Genomic DNA, 9418 nt, shown 5'->3' on the forward strand with positions numbered 1-9418 from the left:
ATATGCCGTAAAGCAGTGGAAGTGTTGTATATATTGTAAAGCAGTGGAAGTGATGTATATGCCGTAAAGCAGTGGAAGTGATGTATATGCTGTAAAGCAGTGGAAGTGATGTATATGCCGTAAAGCAGCGGAAGTGATGTATATGCCGTAAAGCAGTGGAAGTGATGTATATGCCGTAAAGCAGTGGAAGTGATGCATATATCGTAAAGCAGTGGAAGTGATGTATATGCCGTAAAGCAGTGGAAGTGATGTATATGCCGTAAAGCAGCGGAAGTGACGTATGTGCCGTAAAGCAGTGGAAGGGATGTATATGCCGTAAAGCAGTGGAAGTGATGTATATATCGTAAAGCAGTGGAAGTGATGTATATGCCGTAAAGCAGCGGAAGTGATGTATATGCCGTAAAGCAGTGAAAGTGATGTATACGCCGTAAAGCAGTGGAAGGGATGTATATGCCGTAAAGCAGTGGAAGTGGTGTATATGCCGTAAAGCAGTGGAAGTGATGTATATGCCGCAAAGCAGCAGAAGTGATGGACATGCCGTAAAGCAGCGGAAGTGATGTATATGCCGTAAAGCAGTGGAAGTGATGTATATATTGTAAAGCAGTGGAAGTGATGTATATGCCGTAAAGCAGTGGAAGTGATGTATATGCTGTAAAGCAGTGGAAGTGATGTATATGCCGTAAAGCAGCGGAAGTGATGTATATGCCGTAAAGCAGTGGAAGGGATGTATATGCCGTAAAGCAGTGGAAGTGATGTATATATCGTAAAGCAGTGGAAGTGATGTATATGCCGTAAAGCAGCGGAAGTGATGTATATGCCGTAAAGCAGTGAAAGTGATGTATACGCCGTAAAGCAGTGGAAGGGATGTATATGCCGTAAAGCAGTGGAAGTGGTGTATATGCCGTAAAGCAGTGGAAGTGATGTATATGCCGTAAAGCAGCGGAAGTGATGGACATGCCGTAAAGCAGCGGAAGTGATGGACATGCCGTAAAGCAGCGGAAGTGATGTATATGCCGTAAAGCAGTGGAAGTGATGTATATATTGTAAAGCAGTGGAAGTGATGTATATGCCGTAAAGCAGTGGAAGTGATGTATATGCTGTAAAGCAGTGGAAGTGATGTATATGCCGTAAAGCAGCGGAAGTGATGTATATGTCGTAAAGCAGTGGAAGTGATGTATATGCCGTAAAGCAGTGGAAGTGATGCATATATCGTAAAGCAGTGGAAGTGATGTATATGCCGTAAAGCAGTGGAAGTGATGTATATGCCGTAAAGCAGTGGAAGTGATGTATATATCGTAAAGCAGTGGAAGTGATGTTTATATCGTAAAGCAGTGGAAGTGATGTATATGCCGTAAAGCAGTGGAAGTGATGTATATGCTGTAAAGCAGTGGAAGTGATGTATATGCCGTAAAGCAGCGGAAGTGATGTATATGCCGTAAAGCAGCGGAAGTGATGTATATGCCGTAAAGCAGTGGAAGTGATGTATATGCCGTAAAGCAGTGGAAGTGATGTATATATCGTAAAGCAGTGGAAGTGATGTTTATATCGTAAAGCAGTGGAAGTGATGTATATGCCGTAAAGCAGTGGAAGTGATGTATATGCTGTAAAGCAGTGGAAGTGATGTATATGCCGTAAAGCAGTGGAAGTGATGTATATGCCGTAAAGCAGTGGAAGTGATGTATATGCCGTAAAGCAGTGGAAGTGATGTATATATCGTAAAGCAGTGGAAGTGATGTTTATATCGTAAAGCAGTGGAAGTGATGTATATGCCGTAAAGCAGTGGAAGTGATGTATATGCTGTAAAGCAGTGGAAGTGATGTATATATCGTAAAGCAGTGGAAGTGATGTATATATCGTAAAGCAGTGGAAGTGATGTATATATTGTAAAGCAGTGGAAGTGATGTATATGCCGTAAAGCAGTGGAAGTGATGTATATGCCGTAAAGCAGCGGAAGTGATGTATATGCCGTAAAGCAGTGGAAGTGATGTATATGCCGTAAAGCAGTGGAAGTGATGTATATATTGTAAAGCAGTGGAAGTGATGTATATGCCGTAAAGCAGTGGAAGTGATGTATATGCCGTAAAGCAGTGGAAGTGATGTATATGCCGTAAAGCAGTGGAAGTGATGGATATGCCGTAAAGCAGTCGAATTTTGTAGTTCTTTTTGTTCTCGGGTTACTTCCCGAAACCCAAAGTTTAAAAGTACGATTTAAAATGATACAGACCCCGTCAGGCTATGGCAGACGTGTCATTCAACCTATTGTAAATCGATGTATCATCACAAGAGTCTTGAAAATATATTCTGAAGGATGAAAAGTTACCTAGTTCTGATTTAAAGTGAGTTTGATATAACTTTTGTGACCTTTATAGAAATAGCCTATACTGAAAACAACAATGTATATTTCACCTCAGATGATCTTGAAAGTAAATTAAAGGAAACAACAAGCTGTTTGAACTACCAACTCAAGGTGAGCAAACAATGCTCGATTCTATGATTTAAAAATGTTTCAGTCACTCAGTCAGTATGCATTGTTAATCATGCTAAAATGATGTATTATTTGGGAATTCGATATTGAAGGTTACTTATCCATTTAGTTGTGAATGCAGTCAGTGCGCTTGCAGAGAGAGCCCGCCCACACGCTAATCTGATTAGCTGTGACTTTTGATTGATTGATCAGGTCGAGTCTGATTTGCTGCAGAAAATCTTGTTGCATCTCTGATCGCACCTGGCTAGGACACGCCGTTATAGGTTTAAATTTGCTTTTCAAAGCTGTGTAATTCCCCCTGCTTGTCTGAATGCCAGGGATAGGCAACTGCCATACTCTGCCATACGTAAACCCTGCCCCTAATATATGAACGGATTGCACGCCAAAACTCATTTTGGTGTATACATTCCACGACATTGCACATTCATACTATTGACATGCATTCTGTGATCGTGTTGGTCTGACTATCTAACCATTAGGTTAGAGATAGTTTTTAGAAAAGAGATACTGTGATACTCTTTTCATCCCTATTGCGACAAATAGCCTATATCCAAATGAAACAGCTAATAGGGGCGGTTCTTGATTACCGCCAAAAAACACGTCATCAGAGAAGAGCTGTTGTTGCAAGAGTTAATTTTGATTAAAGAGCACAAAAAATATATCACAGAGAAATCATTTATAATAAATGCTGCAACATTTCATTAAAAAATAACTGATGATTTTGATTTCATGGTTGCTTTAAGTATGAATACTAATGAGATCACCCTATTTGCTACACAGAGACTCTTTTAAGATAACTAACTTGCATACTTGTCAGTGCAAACTGTGAAGGGTTTAACATTTTACAGACGCAGAAAAATAGGATCATCACTTCAAACAGAATTGGCAGAAGGAAAGGGGGAGAATTCCAAACAGTTTTGCAAGGTAGGGTGTAGCGTGCAATTTGGATGCTCTGCCCTTGGCAGTTAGGATTTGGAAACAGAGCTCGCTGGCATACTTCCCTCTCAGACTCTGGAAAAGCTGCAAGTGAGGTGGGAATTGCTGAATTAGTGCCATATTAAACCTTGACACTAATGACTGTGTTCAGAGGTTGTTTTTTATAAATATTTGATGTATCATCATCTATGGAATAGCGGGGCATGACAAAGTGAGGGAATGAGCCAGAGGGAGGTTGAGGGAAGAGAGAGTGAGAGAGGGAGCTACAGAGATGACAGACAGTTTAAAACACAGCACTGCACTGGAGTGAACGCTGCAGCTGCTGTAGGATTAGTATTGCTGGAATTATTACTGTCTAATACATTTGTTTTTATGTTTTTGAAAGAAGTCTCACCAAGGCTATTTGATGAAAAATACAGTAAAAACAGCAATATTGTAAAATATTATTACAAATTAAATAATGGTTTTCTATTTGAATATATTTTAAAATGTAATTTATTCCTATGATGGTAAAAACTTTATTTTCAGCATTTTTACGGCAGTCTTTATTGTCACATGATCTTTCATAAATCATAATATGCTGATTTGGTGCATCAAAAAAAGTAATGCTTCTTTTAAAGGAGTTTTTGCTAAAAAGAAACACACACGCACGCACGCACACACGCACGCACTGTTTCCATATTTTATGGGAACTTTCCATAGGCGTAATGGTTTTTATACTGTACAAACCGTATTTTCTATCCCCCTACACTGCCCCTAAACCTACCCCTCAAAGGAAACATTCTGCATTTTTACTTTCTCAAAAAAAAAACGCATCCTGTATGATTTATAATATGTTTTCCTCATGGGGACCAAAAAATGTTTAACCCCACAATTAATTACAAATATAAATCTTTTGTACTTTGTGTTATATTAAATTAATGTATACTTGCTCAATAAAAGTATTAATATCTTTCAGCTACTACTACTAGCTAATATAGAAAGAAGTTTAATTAATCAGTAAGTACATTTTAAAATAATGGTCAGGTCACTAATAGTTCCTGCATAGGTAACAATTGAGTAATTAGTAATGCATTTTATGACCACGTTGATTGTAAAAAAAGACATTTTCTCACACAACATGTCTAAAACATTAATATTTCAGACATGTTAATGTTGTGATTAGTAATGAATTGATATTTTTTAATAATTTATCATAGTTAATATTAGTTCTTCCGTAAATATTGATGTCCTAATAATGAACTATCTTAGACCAACATTTTATATTACTTATTGATTTGTTAAGCTTGTTTCTATATTAGTTAATGTAGTACTACTCATTAGTCCTGCATTACTTCCTCTATAGTTACTTATGAATGACAGACCATTATTCTGAAGCAGGGTTCCCCAGACTCGGTCCTGGAGGGCCGCTGTCCTGCAGAGTTTAGCTCCAACCCCAATCAAACACAGCTGAAACACCTAATCAATGTCTTTATAGGACCTAGTAAGACATTGATTAGCTGGTTCAGGTGTGTTTGATTGGGGTTGGAGCTAAACTCGGCAGGACAGCGGCCCTCCAGGACCCAGTTTGGGGAACCCTGTTCTAAAGTGTTACCAAAAATCGTACTGATCCCTCTTACTTTCTTGAATCTTACTTTCCATTCTTTTTCCTCATAGGGATTTTGAAAAAAAGTCACAAGCCATAAACCAAGCAAAAAAACTATTTGCAAATCGCACAAAAAGTCACAAGATTTTTTTGATGATGGTAAGAAATCCAGTCCTGAAGCATTGTGACAATATAATCAAATTAAAAATAGAAACTATATATTTTCAGTTTATTGCAAAATATAAGGATATTATATGTTTGGATGAAGTATTCAATCAGAAGTGTCAGCATGAATTAATCAAATTCTTATCTTAACTTATCTTACACAGCCCAATTGGGCAGAGTGTGCATAAATGATATACCCAAAATAAATAGATTGCTGCTCACAAATAAGCATCATATATTTCACTTTTCTAGACACATATCCAGCAAGATGTCAAAAACTCTGCTGTCTACTGGTATGGAATATATCTCTAGCCACCCAAAAACTATATTTACAGTTGGAAAATAAATGGTAATCTGTGACACCTTAAGGCACCCAGAGGCATAGCACTGTATGCTATATGTGCTTCTTACTTCGACACATGCAGAGTGAAGGGATTAAGATATGTGGGTTTTCCAAACACATCCCTGAGAATTTCCTTTGACACTTTTAAACTTGACAACTGTTTTATTATAGTTTAGGTGACTCTAAAGATGGTGATTTTTTCCCACAGCTTCTCCAAACTATCATTAAAAGACAATAGTGTACTACAGGATCTACACTAATCTACATTAACAAAGAACAATAACCAGGTTACCTTTTCCAGCTCTTTGAACATGTCAGTTTGAATGGTAATACCCCAGAGTTGCGAAAATACAATAAGCAAACATGCAGAGTGTAATGAACTCCACTCTGGAAAAAAATCCTTGCAGGTTTTACCCTTGTAAATTACCGAGGGAGACATCTGATTCTGTGTGAAATTCTAATCCATATCGATCCAGTCGAGAGACTGATAAGAACGGAGATAAATATTCTTAGTTATTAAAGGAAAAGCCCCAGGCAATTACTAGCATGAAGGCTTAAGCTATTAGTCGGAGTTGAGTCATCAATGTTAGGAAGCGGATGAGGGAATAATCAGTTCATGTAACCTTGCGAGCGTGACAGTGACCTGTGAATATTGTTATAATATAGAGCAAACTGTGTGTATTTCACTAGCTGTACCTCCGTGGCAGCGATCCAGTGCAGCAGACTCATTAAAAGTGAGAAACTCACAGAATGCAGTTTTAAATAGAAAAACAGACACGACCCTCGGAGATCAAGTCCAACTTGAAAGGACTTTTTCTCGCCCATTTTAAAAGAGAAGAAAGTGCCTTTTCATGATGGGTAGTTTGAACTGCATTAGCTTGCATAATTTAAGGTTAATGAGACAACAACCCAGCATGAATATAGAATCTCATCTCGTCTCTCATCTCAGCTACTCCACGACTGTGGGCGTTCATTAAAAGGGGATCGGGCAGAAGGTTTTAATGATTTGTGAAACCATTAGAATTTCAGAGTGCTATTACATCATATACGCATCCATTCCCCAGCGTTTCCCTCTCAAAGAGAAGCTGCAGACTCATTTAACATCGTCTCAAATGTTGGGGGAGATAATTTGCTTTAACTGGGTAAGTAACCCCCCTGAAAACGAAATTATCACTGACTCAGGATCAGTTGCTTGCATTTGCAAGATGAACCTCGTGGAATGAAGGGAGTCCATGCAAAGTATCGATGTAAGCGTCTACTGCTCTCTCAGTTGGTCTAGTTACAAACGTCAGTGTATAAGTGAACATTTAAACTTCTTAATAAGGCAGTGCAGGGTTCTTATAATAAAGTGCTTGAATTTCAAACGCATGCATTCAAGGCCTGGAATGTCTGAGAAGACAAACACAAGTTTTTAATGTGCTTGAATTAAACTTGAAGCAAATTTTGTTAGTAGGTGCTAAAAAAATTGGAATTTATGCTCTGCAAAAGCCAGAATGAAACAGCGCTACTGATTGGGAGGAAAGTGGGAGAAAAAAAGCGGGGTGAGTGAATGGATCGTGATACATAAAAATTGGCTAATCAGAGTTCTAACAAATAATGCCTGATAAAGTAATGTATATAGGTGCAGCGCTGCTTTGTTTACAGATAACCGGGGAAGTGCCATCTACTGTCAGAGATTGAAACTGCATATTCTTTCAGAGCGTATCCTGTTTTTCTTCAGACCAATATTTTCACACAACTTACACCCATGTCAACTTGTGGATTGATAAGGAGCTGATGTGCTTTAAAAAATGTAGAATGATAAGTTATCTAGAATGTTAAATTATCTAGAATGTTATATATAATCATATATAGCCTGATAAAGAAATTTTATGTAATAATATGTATATGATAATGTATTGAATTGTTGTTGAAATCATTTTATGGTTTAGGATGTTACCATAAACACAAATCTTTGTGCAGCAGGTGTTAAAAGGTTTTAAAATCCTTAACATTTTCCATCTGCCAATACATGTACAAGTGCATAACAATTATGCTTATTATTTCATTTAACTGCAAAATGATGTATATAATATTCTCCCTATATTTAATGCTTTAATCAAGTAATGGTCCAGATTTGCAGTTACAAAAAAGAAAAAGAAAAAAAAAGGAAACAAATCTGTGTCTTCAAAGTTGGTTTTAAATTCAAATTTGGTCATAAATAAAGACGGTGGTCATAAATGCATCAATAAAGAAGTCATTTTGCTATATTACAAATTTTCTGAAGCAATATAAAAAGTTCTGGGTTATTATTGAAACATTCAGTTTCGGTCAATCTCATGTCAATCTTGAGTACCTATGGAATAGTATTGCATCCTTCATATCTCCGAAAAGTTTTTAGTTTTATTATATTTATAAAAGAAATATAATAAAAGTCTTTCCGGGAAAAAAAACTAGTGGATGGAGGCATATCGTGTGGGCGGATCTAAAGAATGACGAGCACGGAGCTATTGCGTCTGAAACAGTGGCCAGCTAAACAAATGTATTTACACACACACACACACACCATACATTGCATGCTCCATAGATAAATGAACTAAATGTGATCATGTTGTTTTCTTGCTGTGCTTAAAGCCCCACTTGGCTACTTTTGCTCTCGGGGTCCCCCTACAGTTTGGAAAAAATAATGTCCTCAACTACTGTCGTAAGCTCAGTCATCCTACAACAGGGGATGCCATCGCGCGTGCATTTGTTGACATGACAACCCTGATAGCCCTGAACTAGTGATGCGCGGTTCGTCTCATAACCTGCGGACCCCGTATGTCTATTTAATGGTCGCGGGTGCGCGGCGTGTTGTAAAAATATATACAGTGGTGCGGTGCGGGCCAAATAACTTCATAAAAGCGTCCCGCGGGTCGGTGCAGCGCTAACAGTTCCCCTGAACAGTTCTTCTGGCGGCGCGTGTGAAATGTCTTCATCCCAGGTACAGTCAGTGGCATATGTTTCAGCATGTCATATGTATAATTTCATGGGTTTTATTTTTTTCAAACGCCAAATAATCACGATGCTCACGTTTACAAGCCAGCGTCATTATAGTAGTCTATTGGTTACCGTTTTACAGAATCTATATGATACTTCAGTTCAATGTTTGAGTGGTAGCTCACCGTAACAAGCATGACAGCATCGGTCGGGCACGCCTCCTTCAGCTCACGCCGACGAGCAAACCCTGGTCACATTTTGATCCTCGTCCTGCCTTTAATCCCATCATTTTTTCATTTCCTCTTATTGCTTTCCTCCAACAAAACCTTTTCTTTCTTATTTGTCTCTGCTGCTTCGGACATGACTATATTATCCGACGAACAAAGTTGTGCTCGCACGTCTGAATGTAAGGAAGTGTGGGTGTTGGTGGAAGTGACGTATATGCCGTAAAGCAGTCGAATTTTGTAGTTCTTTTCTTTTTCTCGGGTTACTACCCGAAACCCGAAGTTTAAAAGTACGATTAAAAACGATACAGACCCCATCAGGCTATGGCAGACGTGTCATTCAACCTATTGTAAGTCGATTTATCATCACAAGAGTCTTAAAAAATATATTATGAAGGTTGAAAAGTTACCTAGTGCTGATTTAAAGCTACACTGTGATATTTTCCCCCATCTAGGTATATGATCATCCAGTGAATATTAGTTTCTGTTCCTCTTAATTCTGATTTCGTTTTAACTCCTACGATTTAGTCCAAGATTAACATGGCAAGCCCCCTCTTCACATTCAGCACGGTGCCATCGGGCGTTAAAACGCGAAAGGCAAAGCTTGAATTTATGGATATGTCCCTCTTTGGCTAATGTACTTTCAAGATGGAGGAGCAACATGGCGACTGGCATTTGAACCCCTCACCCGTATGTATTTTCAATGGCATATTATAAACTTA

This window comes from Pseudorasbora parva, chromosome 22 (assembly GCF_024679245.1).
Source record: "Pseudorasbora parva isolate DD20220531a chromosome 22, ASM2467924v1, whole genome shotgun sequence".
Taxonomy (NCBI): domain Eukaryota; kingdom Metazoa; phylum Chordata; class Actinopteri; order Cypriniformes; family Gobionidae; genus Pseudorasbora; species Pseudorasbora parva.